General features: G+C 42.2%; 8 non-coding genes and 1 pseudogene across 8 annotated transcripts; all 9 read right to left on the reverse strand.

The window, feature by feature from the left end:
* Positions 1-747: 747 nt before the first annotated feature.
* Positions 748-938, reverse strand: LOC141233970 (U2 spliceosomal RNA). Its single transcript, XR_012299994.1, has one exon. It is a non-coding gene; the product is annotated as a U2 spliceosomal RNA (small nuclear RNA).
* Positions 939-2,053: 1,115 nt separating this feature from the next.
* Positions 2,054-2,244, reverse strand: LOC141233971 (U2 spliceosomal RNA). Its single transcript, XR_012299995.1, has one exon. It is a non-coding gene; the product is annotated as a U2 spliceosomal RNA (small nuclear RNA).
* A 1,115-nt stretch (positions 2,245-3,359) lies between these two features.
* LOC141234007 (U2 spliceosomal RNA) lies at positions 3,360-3,550 on the reverse strand. The gene has a single exon (XR_012300030.1). It is a non-coding gene; the product is annotated as a U2 spliceosomal RNA (small nuclear RNA).
* A 1,115-nt stretch (positions 3,551-4,665) lies between these two features.
* Positions 4,666-4,856, reverse strand: LOC141233972 (U2 spliceosomal RNA). Its single transcript, XR_012299996.1, has one exon. It is a non-coding gene; the product is annotated as a U2 spliceosomal RNA (small nuclear RNA).
* A 1,109-nt stretch (positions 4,857-5,965) lies between these two features.
* On the reverse strand, positions 5,966-6,156 carry LOC141233973 (U2 spliceosomal RNA). The gene has a single exon (XR_012299997.1). It is a non-coding gene; the product is annotated as a U2 spliceosomal RNA (small nuclear RNA).
* A 1,115-nt stretch (positions 6,157-7,271) lies between these two features.
* Positions 7,272-7,462, reverse strand: LOC141233974 (U2 spliceosomal RNA). Its single transcript, XR_012299998.1, has one exon. It is a non-coding gene; the product is annotated as a U2 spliceosomal RNA (small nuclear RNA).
* Positions 7,463-8,579: 1,117 nt separating this feature from the next.
* LOC141234106 (U2 spliceosomal RNA) lies at positions 8,580-8,801 on the reverse strand (annotated as a pseudogene).
* A 6,382-nt stretch (positions 8,802-15,183) lies between these two features.
* Positions 15,184-15,374, reverse strand: LOC141233975 (U2 spliceosomal RNA). Its single transcript, XR_012299999.1, has one exon. It is a non-coding gene; the product is annotated as a U2 spliceosomal RNA (small nuclear RNA).
* A 1,115-nt stretch (positions 15,375-16,489) lies between these two features.
* Positions 16,490-16,680, reverse strand: LOC141233976 (U2 spliceosomal RNA). Its single transcript, XR_012300000.1, has one exon. It is a non-coding gene; the product is annotated as a U2 spliceosomal RNA (small nuclear RNA).
* Between the last annotated feature and the right edge of the window lie 431 nt (positions 16,681-17,111).

Here is a 17,111-nt window from a genome sequence, read left to right on the forward strand (position 1 = left end):
CTGCTGCTGTGCACAGGTATATAAAGGCTCAGAGCCTATTATGACACGCGCAGCCAGCGTTCCATTGCCACATTCCATCTACTGCAGGCAGGATACCTGGCTGGCTTAATGTCGCTGAGAAGCTCACAGAGACCGCCATAAGCAACAGTTTAACAGAATGCCACAGACTAATCAACCAAACTTTTTGGGTTGGGTTCTCTTTTATAGTCTGCAGGCATTAAATGAAAGAAGTCAGTGTTCCAGCAGAAGGAGACAACGTTTCAGAAAAGGCATTGTAGCAAACCAAAAAAGAAATATTAAGCGCAGCAGAGTAACCAGCGCACATACCTGTTAGCTCAGGTGAGTTTAAAAGGCTGCTGTTGATAACAAGGGCATTTGCTAAATAGATGGTGTGTGTGCAACAATATACTGAAAGGTCAATTATATTGTGCAGCTTATCTCACCACCTGTAGTTATTTAGGTGAAAGCTCCAAAATGCTTGCCTAATATGTCTGTTTATCCAAAAGGAAGTAAAAAGGGAGAGCTAGAAAGATAGCATTGCATCACATTACATGGCAATGCAATGCACAGTTGCTGAAGTTGAACCAAAATGAGCTTGTAATCTGGCTTCTGCAACTTTGAACATGAAAAATCCAATGAGGAGAAGAAAAGCAAAGCCAAAGAGTCCATCCCAAAATCCGACAAACAAGCAAAATGAACAAAAAACATTGAATTCAATTCTTTCTGATTTTAGAAACTGCATTAAAGAAGGGGTGCACCGGTCCTGGAGATACTGCAATACCAGGTCAATGCGTGGAGTGGACAGAGCAAGCTCTTTTTCCATCTCCCTGTTCTAAAAATCCATTTAATATATGGTCCCCAGATAGGGGACGTATCAGATATTAAACTGATAAGAACAGATACTACACTTGATCTTAGCCAAAAGGCCGAGAAGCGATAACCAGAATTGGTTTCAAACTACGGAGCCACCCAAGGATCCTGAAAAGTCCATTTGTGGAGATGAGCTCCTGGACTCCCGTTAAGAAGACATGTTGTCAACCTCTAGATCCCTTACATGCCTGCACTTTTCGGCTTGCTGCTGCTGCAATCCACGCGTTTTAGATCTGCATAACTCCACCTCTTTAAACACAGCACCTTCACCCCCTGCTGTTCCCACCCGCCTCAACACCGTTGGAAGGGAGGAGAACCAATTAAGGCGGGGGGTGGGGTGGAACGAGCAGCTGTCTACCCTTAGCAGGAGGGCTCCTGATTACATACCTCTCCTGCTGCTGCTGCTGCTGGCTGTCCAGCAGCAGACTGAAGGTGGCTGCTGCTGTGCACAGGTATATAAAGGCTCAGAGCCTATTATGACACGCGCAGCCAGCGTTCCATTGCCACATTCCATCTACTGCAGGCAGGATACCTGGCTGGCTGAATGTCGCTGAGAAGCTCACAGAGACCGCCATAAGCAACAGTTTAACAGAATGCCACAGACTAATCAACCAAACTTTTTGGGTTGGGTTCTCTTTTATAGTCTGCAGGCATTAAATGAAAGAAGTCAGTGTTCCAGCAGAAGGAGACAACGTTTCAGAAAAGGCATTGTAGCAAACCAAAAAAGAAATTTTAAGCGCAGCAGAGTAACCAGCGCACATACCTGTTAGCTCAGGTGAGTTTAAAAGGCTGCTGTTGATAACAAGGGCATTTGCTAAATAGATGGCGTGTGTGCAACAATATACTGAAAGGTCAATTATATTGTGCAGCTTATCTCACCACCTGTAGTTATTTAGGTGAAAGCTCCAAAATGCTTGCCTAATATGTCTGTTTATCCAAAAGGAAGTAAAAAGGGAGAGCTAGAAAGATAGCATTGCATCACATTACATGGCAATGCAATGCACAGTTGCTGAAGTTGAACCAAAATGAGCTTGTAATCTGGCTTCTGCAACTTTGAACATGAAAAATCCAATGAGGAGAAGAAAAGCAAAGCCAAAGAGTCCATCCCAAAATCCGACAAACAAGCAAAATGAACAAAAAACATTGAATTCAATTCTTTCTGATTTTAGAAACTGCATTAAAGAAGGGGTGCACCGGTCCTGGAGATACTGCAATACCAGGTCAATGCGTGGAGTGGACAGAGCAAGCTCTTTTTCCATCTCCCTGTTCTAAAAATCCATTTAATATATGGTCCCCAGATAGGGGACGTATCAGATATTAAACTGATAAGAACAGATACTACACTTGATCTTAGCCAAAAGGCCGAGAAGCGATAACCAGAATTGGTTTCAAACTACGGAGCCACCCAAGGATCCTGAAAAGTCCATTTGTGGAGATGAGCTCCTGGACTCCCGTTAAGAAGACATGTTGTCAACCTCTAGATCCCTTACATGCCTGCACTTTTCGGCTTGCTGCTGCTGCAATCCACGCGTTTTAGATCTGCATAACTCCACCTCTTTAAACACAGCACCTTCACCCCCTGCTGTTCCCACCCGCCTCAACACCGTTGGAAGGGAGGAGAACCAATTAAGGCGGGGGGTGGGGTGGAACGAGCAGCTGTCTACCCTTAGCAGGAGGGCTCCTGATTACATACCTCTCCTGCTGCTGCTGCTGCTGGCTGTCCAGCAGCAGACTGAAGGTGGCTGCTGCTGTGCACAGGTATATAAAGGCTCAGAGCCTATTATGACACGCGCAGCCAGCGTTCCATTGCCACATTCCATCTACTGCAGGCAGGATACCTGGCTGGCTGAATGTCGCTGAGAAGCTCACAGAGACCGCCATAAGCAACAGTTTAACAGAATGCCACAGACTAATCAACCAAACTTTTTGGGTTGGGTTCTCTTTTATAGTCTGCAGGCATTAAATGAAAGAAGTCAGTGTTCCAGCAGAAGGAGACAACGTTTCAGAAAAGGCATTGTAGCAAACCAAAAAAGAAATTTTAAGCGCAGCAGAGTAACCAGCGCACATACCTGTTAGCTCAGGTGAGTTTAAAAGGCTGCTGTTGATAACAAGGGCATTTGCTAAATAGATGGCGTGTGTGCAACAATATACTGAAAGGTCAATTATATTGTGCAGCTTATCTCACCACCTGTAGTTATTTAGGTGAAAGCTCCAAAATGCTTGCCTAATATGTCTGTTTATCCAAAAGGAAGTAAAAAGGGAGAGCTAGAAAGATAGCATTGCATCACATTACATGGCAATGCAATGCACAGTTGCTGAAGTTGAACCAAAATGAGCTTGTAATCTGGCTTCTGCAACTTTGAACATGAAAAATCCAATGAGGAGAAGAAAAGCAAAGCCAAAGAGTCCATCCCAAAATCCGACAAACAAGCAAAATGAACAAAAAACATTGAATTCAATTCTTTCTGATTTTAGAAACTGCATTAAAGAAGGGGTGCACCGGTCCTGGAGATACTGCAATACCAGGTCAATGCGTGGAGTGGACAAAGCAAGCTCTTTTTCCATCTCCCTGTTCTAAAAATCCATTTAATATATGGTCCCCAGATAGGGGACGTATCAGATATTAAACTGATAAGAACAGATACTACACTTGATCTTAGCCAAAAGGCCGAGAAGCGATAACCAGAATTGGTTTCAAACTACGGAGCCACCCAAGGATCCTGAAAAGTCCATTTGTGGAGATGAGCTCCTGGACTCCCGTTAAGAAGACATGTTGTCAACCTCTAGATCCCTTACATGCCTGCACTTTTCGGCTTGCTGCTGCTGCAATCCACGCGTTTTAGATCTGCATAACTCCACCTCTTTAAACACAGCACCTTCACCCCCTGCTGTTCCCACCCGCCTCAACACCGTTGGAAGGGAGGAGAACCAATTAAGGCGGGGGGTGGGGTGGAACGAGCAGCTGTCTACCCTTAGCAGGAGGGCTCCTGATTACATACCTCTCCTGCTGCTGCTGCTGCTGGCTGTCCAGCAGCAGACTGAAGGTGGCTGCTGCTGTGCACAGGTATATAAAGGCTCAGAGCCTATTATGACACGCGCAGCCAGTGTTCCATTGCCACATTCCATCTACTGCAGGCAGGATACCTGGCTGGCTGAATGTCGCTGAGAAGCTCACAGAGACCGCCATAAGCAACAGTTTAACAGAATGCCACAGACTAATCAACCAAACTTTTTGGGTTGGGTTCTCTTTTATAGTCTGCAGGCATTAAATGAAAGAAGTCAGTGTTCCAGCAGAAGGAGACAACGTTTCAGAAAAGGCATTGTAGCAAACCAAAAAAGAAATTTTAAGCGCAGCAGAGTAACCAGCGCACATACCTGTTAGCTCAGGTGAGTTTAAAAGGCTGCTGTTGATAACAAGGGCATTTGCTAAATAGATGGTGTGTGTGCAACAATATACTGAAAGGTCAATTATATTGTGCAGCTTATCTCACCACCTGTAGTTATTTAGGTGAAAGCTCCAAAATGCTTGCCTAATATGTCTGTTTATCCAAAAGGAAGTAAAAAGGGAGAGCTAGAAAGATAGCATTGCATCACATTACATGGCAATGCAATGCACAGTTGCTGAAGTTGAACCAAAATGAGCTTGTAATCTGGCTTCTGCAACTTTGAACATGAAAAATCCAATGAGGAGAAGAAAAGCAAAGCCAAAGAGTCCATCCCAAAATCCGACAAACAAGCAAAATGAACAAAAAACATTGAATTCAATTCTTTCTGATTTTAGAAACTGCATTAAAGAAGGGGTGCACCGGTCCTGGAGATACTGCAATACCAGGTCAATGCGTGGAGTGGACAGAGCAAGCTCTTTTTCCATCTCCCTGTTCTAAAAATCCATTTAATATATGGTCCCCAGATAGGGGACGTATCAGATATTAAACTGATAAGAACAGATACTACACTTGATCTTAGCCAAAAGGCCGAGAAGCGATAACCAGAATTGGTTTCAAACTACGGAGCCACCCAAGGATCCTGAAAAGTCCATTTGTGGAGATGAGCTCCTGGACTCCCGTTAAGAAGACATGTTGTCAACCTCTAGATCCCTTACATGCCTGCACTTTTCGGCTTGCTGCTGCTGCAATCCACGCGTTTTAGATCTGCATAACTCCACCTCTTTAAACACAGCACCTTCACCCCCTGCTGTTCCCACCCGCCTCAACACCGTTGGAAGGGAGGAGAACCAATTAAGGCGGGGGGTGGGGTGGAACGAGCAGCTGTCTACCCTTAGCAGGAGGGCTCCTGATTACATACCTCTCCTGCTGCTGCTGGCTGTCCAGCAGCAGACTGAAGGTGGCTGCTGCTGTGCACAGGTATATAAAGGCTCAGAGCCTATTATGACACGCGCAGCCAGCGTTCCATTGCCACATTCCATCTACTGCAGGCAGGATACCTGGCTGGCTGAATGTCGCTGAGAAGCTCACAGAGACCGCCATAAGCAACAGTTTAACAGAATGCCACAGACTAATCAACCAAACTTTTTGGGTTGGGTTCTCTTTTATAGTCTGCAGGCATTAAATGAAAGAAGTCAGTGTTCCAGCAGAAGGAGACAACGTTTCAGAAAAGGCATTGTAGCAAACCAAAAAAGAAATTTTAAGCGCAGCAGAGTAACCAGCGCACATACCTGTTAGCTCAGGTGAGTTTAAAAGGCTGCTGTTGATAACAAGGGCATTTGCTAAATAGATGGTGTGTGTGCAACAATATACTGAAAGGTCAATTATATTGTGCAGCTTATCTCACCACCTGTAGTTATTTAGGTGAAAGCTCCAAAATGCTTGCCTAATATGTCTGTTTATCCAAAAGGAAGTAAAAAGGGAGAGCTAGAAAGATAGCATTGCATCACATTACATGGCAATGCAATGCACAGTTGCTGAAGTTGAACCAAAATGAGCTTGTAATCTGGCTTCTGCAACTTTGAACATGAAAAATCCAATGAGGAGAAGAAAAGCAAAGCCAAAGAGTCCATCCCAAAATCCGACAAACAAGCAAAATGAACAAAAAACATTGAATTCAATTCTTTCTGATTTTAGAAACTGCATTAAAGAAGGGGTGCACCGGTCCTGGAGATACTGCAATACCAGGTCAATGCGTGGAGTGGACAGAGCAAGCTCTTTTTCCATCTCCCTGTTCTAAAAATCCATTTAATATATGGTCCCCAGATAGGGGACGTATCAGATATTAAACTGATAAGAACAGATACTACACTTGATCTTAGCCAAAAGGCCGAGAAGCGATAACCAGAATTGGTTTCAAACTACGGAGCCACCCAAGGATCCTGAAAAGTCCATTTGTGGAGATGAGCTCCTGGACTCCCGTTAAGAAGACATGTTGTCAACCTCTAGATCCCTTACATGCCTGCACTTTTCGGCTTGCTGCTGCTGCAATCCACGCGTTTTAGATCTGCATAACTCCACCTCTTTAAACACAGCACCTTCACCCCCTGCTGTTCCCACCCGCCTCAACACCGTTGGAAGGGAGGAGAACCAATTAAGGCGGGGGGTGGGGTGGAACGAGCAGCTGTCTACCCTTAGCAGGAGGGCTCCTGATTACATACCTCTCCTGCTGCTGCTGCTGCTGGCTGTCCAGCAGCAGACTGAAGGTGGCTGCTGCTGTGCACAGGTATATAAAGGCTCAGAGCCTATTATGACACGCGCAGCCAGCGTTCCATTGCCACATTCCATCTACTGCAGGCAGGATACCTGGCTGGCTGAATGTCGCTGAGAAGCTCACAGAGACCGCCATAAGCAACAGTTTAACAGAATGCCACAGACTAATCAACCAAACTTTTTGGGTTGGGTTCTCTTTTATAGTCTGCAGGCATTAAATGAAAGAAGTCAGTGTTCCAGCAGAAGGAGACAACGTTTCAGAAAAGGCATTGTAGCAAACCAAAAAAGAAATTTTAAGCGCAGCAGAGTAACCAGCGCACATACCTGTTAGCTCAGGTGAGTTTAAAAGGCTGCTGTTGATAACAAGGGCATTTGCTAAATAGATGGTGTGTGTGCAACAATATACTGAAAGGTCAATTATATTGTGCAGCTTATCTCACCACCTGTAGTTATTTAGGTGAAAGCTCCAAAATGCTTGCCTAATATGTCTGTTTATCCAAAAGGAAGTAAAAAGGGAGAGCTAGAAAGATAGCATTGCATCACATTACATGGCAATGCAATGCACAGTTGCTGAAGTTGAACCAAAATGAGCTTGTAATCTGGCTTCTGCAACTTTGAACATGAAAAATCCAATGAGGAGAAGAAAAGCAAAGCCAAAGAGTCCATCCCAAAATCCGACAAACAAGCAAAATGAACAAAAAACATTGAATTCAATTCTTTCTGATTTTAGAAACTGCATTAAAGAAGGGGTGCACCGGTCCTGGAGATACTGCAATACCAGGTCAATGCGTGGAGTGGACAGAGCAAGCTCTTTTTCCATCTCCCTGTTCTAAAAATCCATTTAATATATGGTCCCCAGATAGGGGACGTATCAGATATTAAACTGATAAGAACAGATACTACACTTGATCTTAGCCAAAAGGCCGAGAAGCGATAACCAGAATTGGTTTCAAACTACGGAGCCACCCAAGGATCCTGAAAAGTCCATTTGTGGAGATGAGCTCCTGGACTCCCGTTAAGAAGACATGTTGTCAACCTCTAGATCCCTTACATGCCTGCACTTTTCGGCTTGCTGCTGCTGCAATCCACGCGTTTTAGATCTGCATAACTCCACCTCTTTAAACACAGCACCTTCACCCCCTGCTGTTCCCACCCGCCTCAACACCGTTGGAAGGGAGGAGAACCAATACCAATTAAGGCGGGGGGTGGGGTGGAACGAGCAGCTGTCTACCCTTAGCAGGAGGGCTCCTGATTACATACCTCTCCTCGTGCTGCTGCTGCTGGCTGTCCAGCAGCAGACTGAAGGTGGCTGCTGCTGTGCACAGGTATATAAAGGCTCAGAGCCTATTATGACACGCGCAGCCAGCGTTCCATTGCCACATTCCATCTACTGCAGGCAGGATACCTGGCTGGCTGAATGTCGCTGAGAAGCTCACAGAGACCGCCATAAGCAACAGTTTAACAGAATGCCACAGACTAATCAACCAAACTTTTTGGTTGGGTTCTCTTTTATAGTCTGCAGGCATTAAATGAAAGAAGTCAGTGTTCCAGCAGAAGGAGACAACGTTTCAGAAAAGGCATTGTAGCAAACCAAAAAAGAAATTTTAAGCGCAGCAGAGTAACCAGCGCACATACCTGTTAGCTCAGGTGAGTTTAAAAGGCTGCTGTTGATAACAAGGGCATTTGCTAAATAGATGGTGTGTGTGCAACAATATACTGAAAGGTCAATTATATTGTGCAGCTTATCTCACCACCTGTAGTTATTTAGGTGAAAGCTCCAAAATGCTTGCCTAATATGTCTGTTTATCCAAAAGGAAGTAAAAAGGAGAGCTAGAAAGATAGCATTGCATCACATTACATGGCAATGCAATGCACAGTTGCTGAAGTTGAACCAAAATGAGCTTGTAATCTGGCTTCTGCAACTTTGAACATGAAAAATCCAATGAGGAGAAGAAAAGCAAAGCCAAAGAGTCCATCCCAAAATCCGACAAACAAGCAAAATGAACAAAAACATTGAATTCAATTCTTTCTGATTTAGAAACTGCATTAAAGAAGGGGTGCACCGGTCCTGGAGATACTGCAATGCCAGGTCAATGAGTGGAGTGGACAGAGCAAGCTCTTTTTCCATCTCCCTGTTCTAAAAATCCATTTAATATATGGTCCCCAGATAGGGGACGTATCAGATATTAAACTGATAAGAACAGATTTTTTTTTTTTTTTTTTTTTTTTTTTTTACACTCAGATTACAAAGTCTTGGAATCAACAAAAAGATAAGAAGACTCAAATCCATCATCGTGCATTCTACCAATTTTAATACTTCTCCAAATCTTTTATTTTCTTTTCCTTTTATATATATATATTTATTTATTTTTTCCTCTTTTTTTTTTTTTTAAAAATTATATAGTTTTGGCTAATTTTTTTTTGTTTGTTTTTGTTCTTCTTTTTTGTTTTTCCACAGGTTTTCAAAAAATCAAATCTTACAAGGTAAGTTCATTCCATTTACATTGTTTCCATTTCTCATTTGCTTTCACCTTGCCAAGCGTCATTTTGTCCCTCCAGAAATACATGTACAAATAACTTAGACATAATTTAATACACTGGTCGACTGTTACTTCCTTATGTTTAAACACTAAAATGTTCCTTGCTTTCCACAATGCCGCCTTCACACATGCAATAATAATCCATACAATTTTAAAAATCCTCCTCTCTTATCCCCATCCGTAAAATACTCTGTTAAAATCCAAAAAATTAACAGTACTCACAGCTCTCACTATATTGCACACTTTCCTCCATATTGTCTGTGCAAAATTACAATTCCAGAAGATGTGCATGGGTGTTTCACTATTCCCACACCTGGATCTTGGGCACACTTCAGATCTTACCAACCCACGCCTGTGTTGGAACTCACGGGTTGGCAGGCAGTCTTTTACTATACACCAGAGTAAATCCCTGTGTTCATTAGATAACACACTATAATTTACATTCATCCAGATTCTTTCCACAATTTTGAATGAAAAATGTTCCACAGGACTGATACCTATTCTCTCTTCCAGGATTTTTTAGGATTTTTTTATGGCATTTAAGAACATTTATTTCGACCATCTTAAGTTTAAAATCTCTTAAAATTTTTCCTAAAACAATATAATTTCCTGGAGGTAAAAACCTATAAGGCCTATTTAGAGACATCTCCAACCATTTATAATTTCTAATATAGAAACCTAAATTATATATAGAAAACAACTTTAGCTTAGAGCCTGGTCCTAATAAGTGCATACACAGTTCGCTACATACTTTGCATATAAAAAGGACCTAATATCCGGAAAACCTTTCCCACCTTTTTTCTTTGATTTATATATCTCCTCTCTCTTTACTCTTTCCATCTTGGATCTCCATAAAAAATTAAAACATACCTTAATAACTCTCTTCATGATATTATTTTGGGGGATAAAAACTGTTGAGACATATAAAAACATTGGGAGTAAAACCTGTCTAATAATTAAAATTTTTCCTTCCAGGGTAAGATCTCTCAACTGCCAGAAAGTAATCTTTTTCTTAACTCTTTCCAGCAGAGACTCCCAATTTCTTACATTACCACCTGACTCTGAGAAATAAATACCTAAAATTTTTACTTCATTCATTCTTGTTAATTTACACTCAGAATCTACAATAAAATCACCAACAGTTAAAATACCAGATTTTTCCATGTTAATTTTAAAACCCGATGCGCCCCCAAACCAATCCACTGTTCTTATGGCTCTGTTCATGCTTCTAGTGTCTTTAACTAAAACCGTCACATCATCCATATATGCCACCACTTTAACTTGTTCATTGCAACTCCCGGGAATAAAAAAACCATTGATTACCTTATCTCTCCTAAAAGCTGCTAAAAGTGGTTCAATTGCACAAATAAAAAGAATAGGGGATAAGGGACACCCCTGTTTAACGCCACAGTTTATTTTTACATTATCAGATAAAAAACCATTAATAGATATTTTGCTAAAACATGATTTGTAAAGAGATTTAATACGTTTGCTAAAAACATCCGGGCATCCCATTTTCTCTAAAACTGCAAATAAAAAATCATGGGCAACTCTATCGTACGCTTTTTCAAAATCCAAAGTAATTAGAGCAAGCTTTTGTTTTCTGTCTAAAACATCCCATAAAACATCCCTGATTAAAATCAATGAGTCGCTGATTCTCCGATTTGGCACTGCACACGTCTGATCCACTTCTATTACTGAGCCGATTACCTTTTTTAATCTATTTGCTAGTAACTTTGCATATACCTTACAGTCCGTATTTAAAAGGGTTATTGGTCTCCAATTTTTAATCAGTTCTTTATTTCCTTTCTTAAATAATAAAACAATAAGACCCTCCCACCACGACTCTGGGACACTAAAAGATGCTTCTGCTTCTAAAATTACTTCATAAAAATCCTCACCCATGATCTCCCATAAACACTTGTAAAATTCAACAGGTAGTCCATCTGCTCCTGGCGTTTTGTTATTTTGTAGCGTATTAATTGTATTAAAAACTTCCTCTTTAGTAAAATTCCCTATTAAAAAAGATTTATCTTCCGCATTAAAATTTTTTTCCAGTCCTTCTAAAAAATGTTTTTTTAGAGACACATCCGTGTTTTTAACAGAAAATAAATCATCATAAAATTCTTTTGCTTTCATCTTCTTCCCCTCCAAACTTGTTTCTCCTTCCAAAACCTTCATATAATCCTTCTTGTCACATATTTTTTTAAAAAAGAATTTTGTGCATTTTTCATCCTCGTCTAAAACTTTTACTCGGGAATTAAAAATAATTTCTTTACCTTTTTCTTTCAGGCAGTTTTGGATCTTTTCTTTTGTTGTTCGGATCGCCTCCTGCAGATCACATCCGTTATTTTCGAGGTGAAAAAAACATTGCAGTTTAGCATTAAGATCATTATAAAAAATACGTTTTGCAGCAGCTTTCTTCTTTCCTTCTTTAATAAAAAATATTTTTACCTCCTTCTTGACAAAATCCCACCAATTAAAAATAGATTTAAAAAACGTTTTTTTTAGCTTCAGTTTTTCATACAGCTTTTTAAAACCTTCCATAACCACCTCGTCTTGTAGTAGGGATACATTAAATTTCCAGTGTGACGGTCTTTTATCCACATCTGATTCTATTTTAAAACTACATTCTATTATTTTATGATCTGAAAAAGGTGTTGAATGCGTTTTAAAACCTGAGCATGTTAGGGCTTGAGATATAAAAATATAATCTATTCTGGATGAAACACCTCTCCCCACCCAAGTGACTTCATGCTCCTTTTTTTGTCCATCTAATGCCCATGTATCTTTAAGATTAAAAGCTGCTAAAATATTTCTAAGACATGAAGCTGACCCATCTTTTACATTTTTTAAATGACAATTAAAATCCCCACCTAAAACTAATGGATCTACTCCAGGTAAAAACAGCTGCAACAGTTCAAGCAAATGTAATCTCAAGGCTTTTTCTGCATTTGCATACACATTAAAACACCTCACTTTCTTCCCATTTTTCTGCACATCAATTCTTAAAATCCTCCCAGGGTATATCTCTTCATAATTTACAATCTCCCAATCTTTAGAGCATAAAAACCCCACACCATCACTTTTTGACTCGTTCCCACCAGAAAAGCATAAGTTACCCTTCCATATACCCTGTAAATATTCATAGCTTATTTTTTTTGTCAAATTACATTCTTGTAGAAAGATAAAATCAATATTTTCATTATTTAAAAAATCATATAAAGCAGTTCTCTTATATAGGTCGTTAAACCCCTGAACATTCAGGGACATTGAGCGGATCATCTTCTAACATTTAGTGCAGGGCTCTTCCCTCCGCCCTCATTCTCTACTGCCGGAGAAGATGGGTCTACCTCCAGATCTGATACATCCGAAGATGACACACTCCCCAGCAGACTTGTTGCTTCTAATGCCTTTACTTTCCCACCACATGGTATTCCTTCATTATCACTTCTATCCACACTTCTTTTTAGAGATTTTTCTGTGCAGTCCATTTGTACCTGCGCGCAAGGTAAGCTCTGCGACAGGGAATTAGTAGGAGTGGACTCCACTACTTCTGGAATATCACTTTCCCCTCCACAACTACTCCCTTTACTTAGTGGAGAAATTTCTTGCAACATTTGACTCTTCTCTTCTCTCTTCTGATCTTCTTTCTTCTGTTCTTCTATCTTCTTCTTTTCATTCTTATCTTCTTTCTTCTTATCTTCTTTCTTCTGCTCTTCTCTCTTTTTCCTTTCCATCTGTTTCTTTATCTCCATGGCCCTTTTTTCTATGTCCTCTATCCTCTTCTGTTTTTCCTCTTCCTTCTTTCTCTTCCTTTCTTCCAACTTCCTTTCCTCTTCTTCTTGTGATTTTTTAACCCGTTCCTCCTTCTTCTTCTCCTTCATTGCCCGTCCCTCCTCTTCCTCTTTTCTCTTTCTTTCTGTCTCCTCCTTCTCACTCCTTTCTTTCTCCTCTTCCCCTTTTTCCTCTTCAGCAGCAATGCCTGCTTCCACATCGTCTTTAGCTTCTTGTTGCTGTTCTTCAGGCGATGTGTCCATCTCCTCTACATCCTTTTTCTTATTTTTAGGGCACTCATCCATCTGGTGAGGAGTACCCATGCAACTAAAACACTTGTTACATTCTGCATCCAGATGTCCATATTTTTTACACACACGGCAGTAGTGTGGCATCCCTGGGAAGAATAAATAACCGCGGCTATGGTTGATATAAACCTGCGGCGGAGGTCTGGACACGCCCCCCTCCTCATTCGGGTTCTTCCTAAATGATACCACATACACACGTTTCCCGTTCCACACTCCAAACTGTGTTTCCCCGCGTCTCTTAGGGATGATTTTGTCACAATACATTGATAGGTAACTTTCAACCTCAGAGTCTGTAATAAATGGACTAAACAAATGAATCGTCAGTACTTTCATTGAAAACTGAAAAGAGGGGATTACTTTCACCCCCTCCAGCTCTACCTTCTCTTTATTTACTTCATAAAGAGCGTAGGCACTTTCACACTGCGAGGCTTTATTAAGCGTAACATCATAAAGTCCTCGAGAAAAAAAAGATTGAAAGCAAAAAAGATGCTCCTTGTCGATCTTCAAGAGCTTACAAATAACATTGAAAATAAATTGAGAATCTTTCACCTGCCGGTGGTCAGGAGCAACCACGAACCTGATGGTGTCCTTCAGCGGATGCTCCTCCGAGAAATAATCATTCGGGTTGCTTGCTTGATTCTCCTTCCTTCCTCCAGGGTTTCTCCTTGTCTCCATGATTTTCCTCTTCTTTTCCAGATACCAAGGAAAATATCACACACGGATCGCAGCCTCCACGAAGTTTGTCCTCCCTCCAACACACCGTCCTCCGTAAAGAAAAGGCACTGCAGCTTTAGCACCGATTCCCAAAAGCAGCACTGGATATCTCCAAAGGCCAAGAATCGGTTCTGCCACCACAGTAACCTTCAGCCCAATGTCACAACCCACTACAGATCGTGCCAAAAGGCCGAGAAGCGATAACCAGAATTGGTTTCAAACTACGGAGCCACCCAAGGATCCTGAAAAGTCCATTTGTGGAGATGAGCTCCTGGACTCCCGTTAAGAAGACATGTTGTCAACCTCTAGATCCCTTACATGCCTGCACTTTTCGGCTTGCTGCTGCTGCAATCCACGCGTTTTAGATCTGCATAACTCCACCTCTTTAAACACAGCACCTTCACCCCCTGCTGTTCCCACCCGCCTCAACACCGTTGGAAGGGAGGAGAACCAATTAAGGCGGGGGGTGGGGTGGAACGAGCAGCTGTCTACCCTTAGCAGGAGGGCTCCTGATTACATACCTCTCCTGCTGCTGCTGCTGCAGCTGGCTGTCCAGCAGCAGACTGAAGGTGGCTGCTGCTGTGCACAGGTATATAAAGGCTCAGAGCCTATTATGACACGCGCAGCCAGCGTTCCATTGCCACATTCCATCTACTGCAGGCAGGATACCTGGCTGGCTGAATGTCGCTGAGAAGCTCACAGAGACCGCCATAAGCAACAGTTTAACAGAATGCCACAGACTAATCAACCAAACTTTTTGGGTTGGGTTCTCTTTTATAGTCTGCAGGCATTAAATGAAAGAAGTCAGTGTTCCAGCAGAAGGAGACAACGTTTCAGAAAAGGCATTGTAGCAAACCAAAAAAGAAATTTTAAGCGCAGCAGAGTAACCAGCGCACATACCTGTTAGCTCAGGTGAGTTTAAAAGGCTGCTGTTTATAACAAGGGCTTTTGCTAAATAGATGGTGTGTGTGCAACAATATACTGAAAGGTCAATTATATTGTGCAGCTTATCTCACCACCTGTAGTTATTTAGGTGAAAGCTCCAAAATGCTTGCCTAATATGTCTGTTTATCCAAAAGGAAGTAAAAAGGGAGAGCTAGAAAGATAGCATTGCATCACATTACATGGCAATGCAATGCACAGTTGCTGAAGTTAAACCAAAATGAGCTTGTAATCTGGCTTCTGCAACTTTGAACATGAAAAATCCAATGAGGAGAAGAAAAGCCCCAAAGAGTCCATCCCCAAATCCGACAAACAAGCAAAATGAACAAAAAACATTGAATTCAATTCTTTCTGATTTTAGAAACTGCATTAAAGAAGGGGTGCACCGGTCCTGGAGATACTGCAATACCAGGTCAATGCGTGGAGTGGACAGAGCAAGCTCTTTTTCCATCTCCCTGTTCTAAAAATCCATTTAATATATGGTCCCCAGATAGGGGACGTATCAGATATTAAACTGATAAGAACAGATACTACACTTGATCTTAGCCAAAAGGCCGAGAAGCGATAACCAGAATTGGTTTCAAACTACGGAGCCACCCAAGGATCCTGAAAAGTCCATTTGTGGAGATGAGCTCCTGGACTCCCGTTAAGAAGACATGTTGTCAACCTCTAGATCCCTTACATGCCTGCACTTTTCGGCTTGCTGCTGCTGCAATCCACGCGTTTTAGATCTGCATAACTCCACCTCTTTAAACACAGCACCTTCACCCCCTGCTGTTCCCACCCGCCTCAACACCGTTGGAAGGGAGGAGAACCAATTAAGGCGGGGGGTGGGGTGGAACGAGCAGCTGTCTACCCTTAGCAGGAGGGCTCCTGATTACATACCTCTCCTGCTGCTGCTGCTGCTGGCTGTCCAGCAGCAGACTGAAGGTGGCTGCTGCTGTGCACAGGTATATAAAGGCTCAGAGCCTATTATGACACGCGCAGCCAGCGTTCCATTGCCACATTCCATCTACTGCAGGCAGGATACCTGGCTGGCTGAATGTCGCTGAGAAGCTCACAGAGACCGCCATAAGCAACAGTTTAACAGAATGCCACAGACTAATCAACCAAACTTTTTGGGTTGGGTTCTCTTTTATAGTCTGCAGGCATTAAATGAAAGAAGTCAGTGTTCCAGCAGAAGGAGACAACGTTTCAGAAAAGGCATTGTAGCAAACCAAAAAAGAAATTTTAAGCGCAGCAGAGTAACCAGCGCACATACCTGTTAGCTCAGGTGAGTTTAAAAGGCTGCTGTTGATAACAAGGGCATTTGCTAAATAGATGGTGTGTGTGCAACAATATACTGAAAGGTCAATTATATTGTGCAGCTTATCTCACCACCTGTAGTTATTTAGGTGAAAGCTCCAAAATGCTTGCCTAATATGTCTGTTTATCCAAAAGGAAGTAAAAAGGGAGAGCTAGAAAGATAGCATTGCATCACATTACATGGCAATGCAATGCACAGTTGCTGAAGTTAAACCAAAATGAGCTTGTAATCTGGCTTCTGCAACTTTGAACATGAAAAATCCAATGAGGAGAAGAAAAGCAAAGCCAAAGAGTCCATCCCAAAATCCGACAAACAAGCAAAATGAACAAAAAACATTGAATTCAATTCTTTCTGATTTTAGAAACTGCATTAAAGAAGGGGTGCACCGGTCCTGGAGATACTGCAATACCAGGTCAATGCGTGGAGTGGACAGAGCAAGCTCTTTTTCCATCTCCCTGTTCTAAAAATCCATTTAATATATGGTCCCCAGATAGGGGACGTATCAGATATTAAACTGATAAGAACAGATACTACACTTGATCTTAGCCAAAAGGCCGAGAAGCGATAACCAGAATTGGTTTCAAACTACGGAGCCACCCAAGGATCCTGAAAAGTCCATTTGTGGAGATGAGCTCCTGGACTCCCGTTAAGAAGACATGTTGTCAACCTCTAGATCCCTTACATGCCTGCACTTTTCGGCTTGCTGCTGCTGCAATCCACGCGTTTTAGATCTGCATAACTCCACCTCTTTAAACACAGCACCTTCACCCCCTGCTGTTCCCACCCGCCTCAACACCGTTGGAAGGGAGGAGAACCAATTAAGGCGGGGGGTGGGGTGGAACGAGCAGCTGTCTACCCTTAGCAGGAGGGCTCCTGATTACATACCTCTCCTGCTGCTGCTGCTGCTGGCTGTCCAGCAGCAGACTGAAGGTGGCTGCTGCTGTGCACAGGTATATAAAGGCTCAGAGCCTATTATGACACGCGCAGCCAGCGTTCC

The sequence above is a fragment of the Phyllobates terribilis genome, unplaced genomic scaffold (assembly GCF_046119375.1).
Source record: "Phyllobates terribilis strain yellow unplaced genomic scaffold, ASM4611937v1 Scaffold_629__1_contigs__length_933511, whole genome shotgun sequence".
Lineage (NCBI taxonomy): Eukaryota > Metazoa > Chordata > Amphibia > Anura > Dendrobatidae > Phyllobates > Phyllobates terribilis.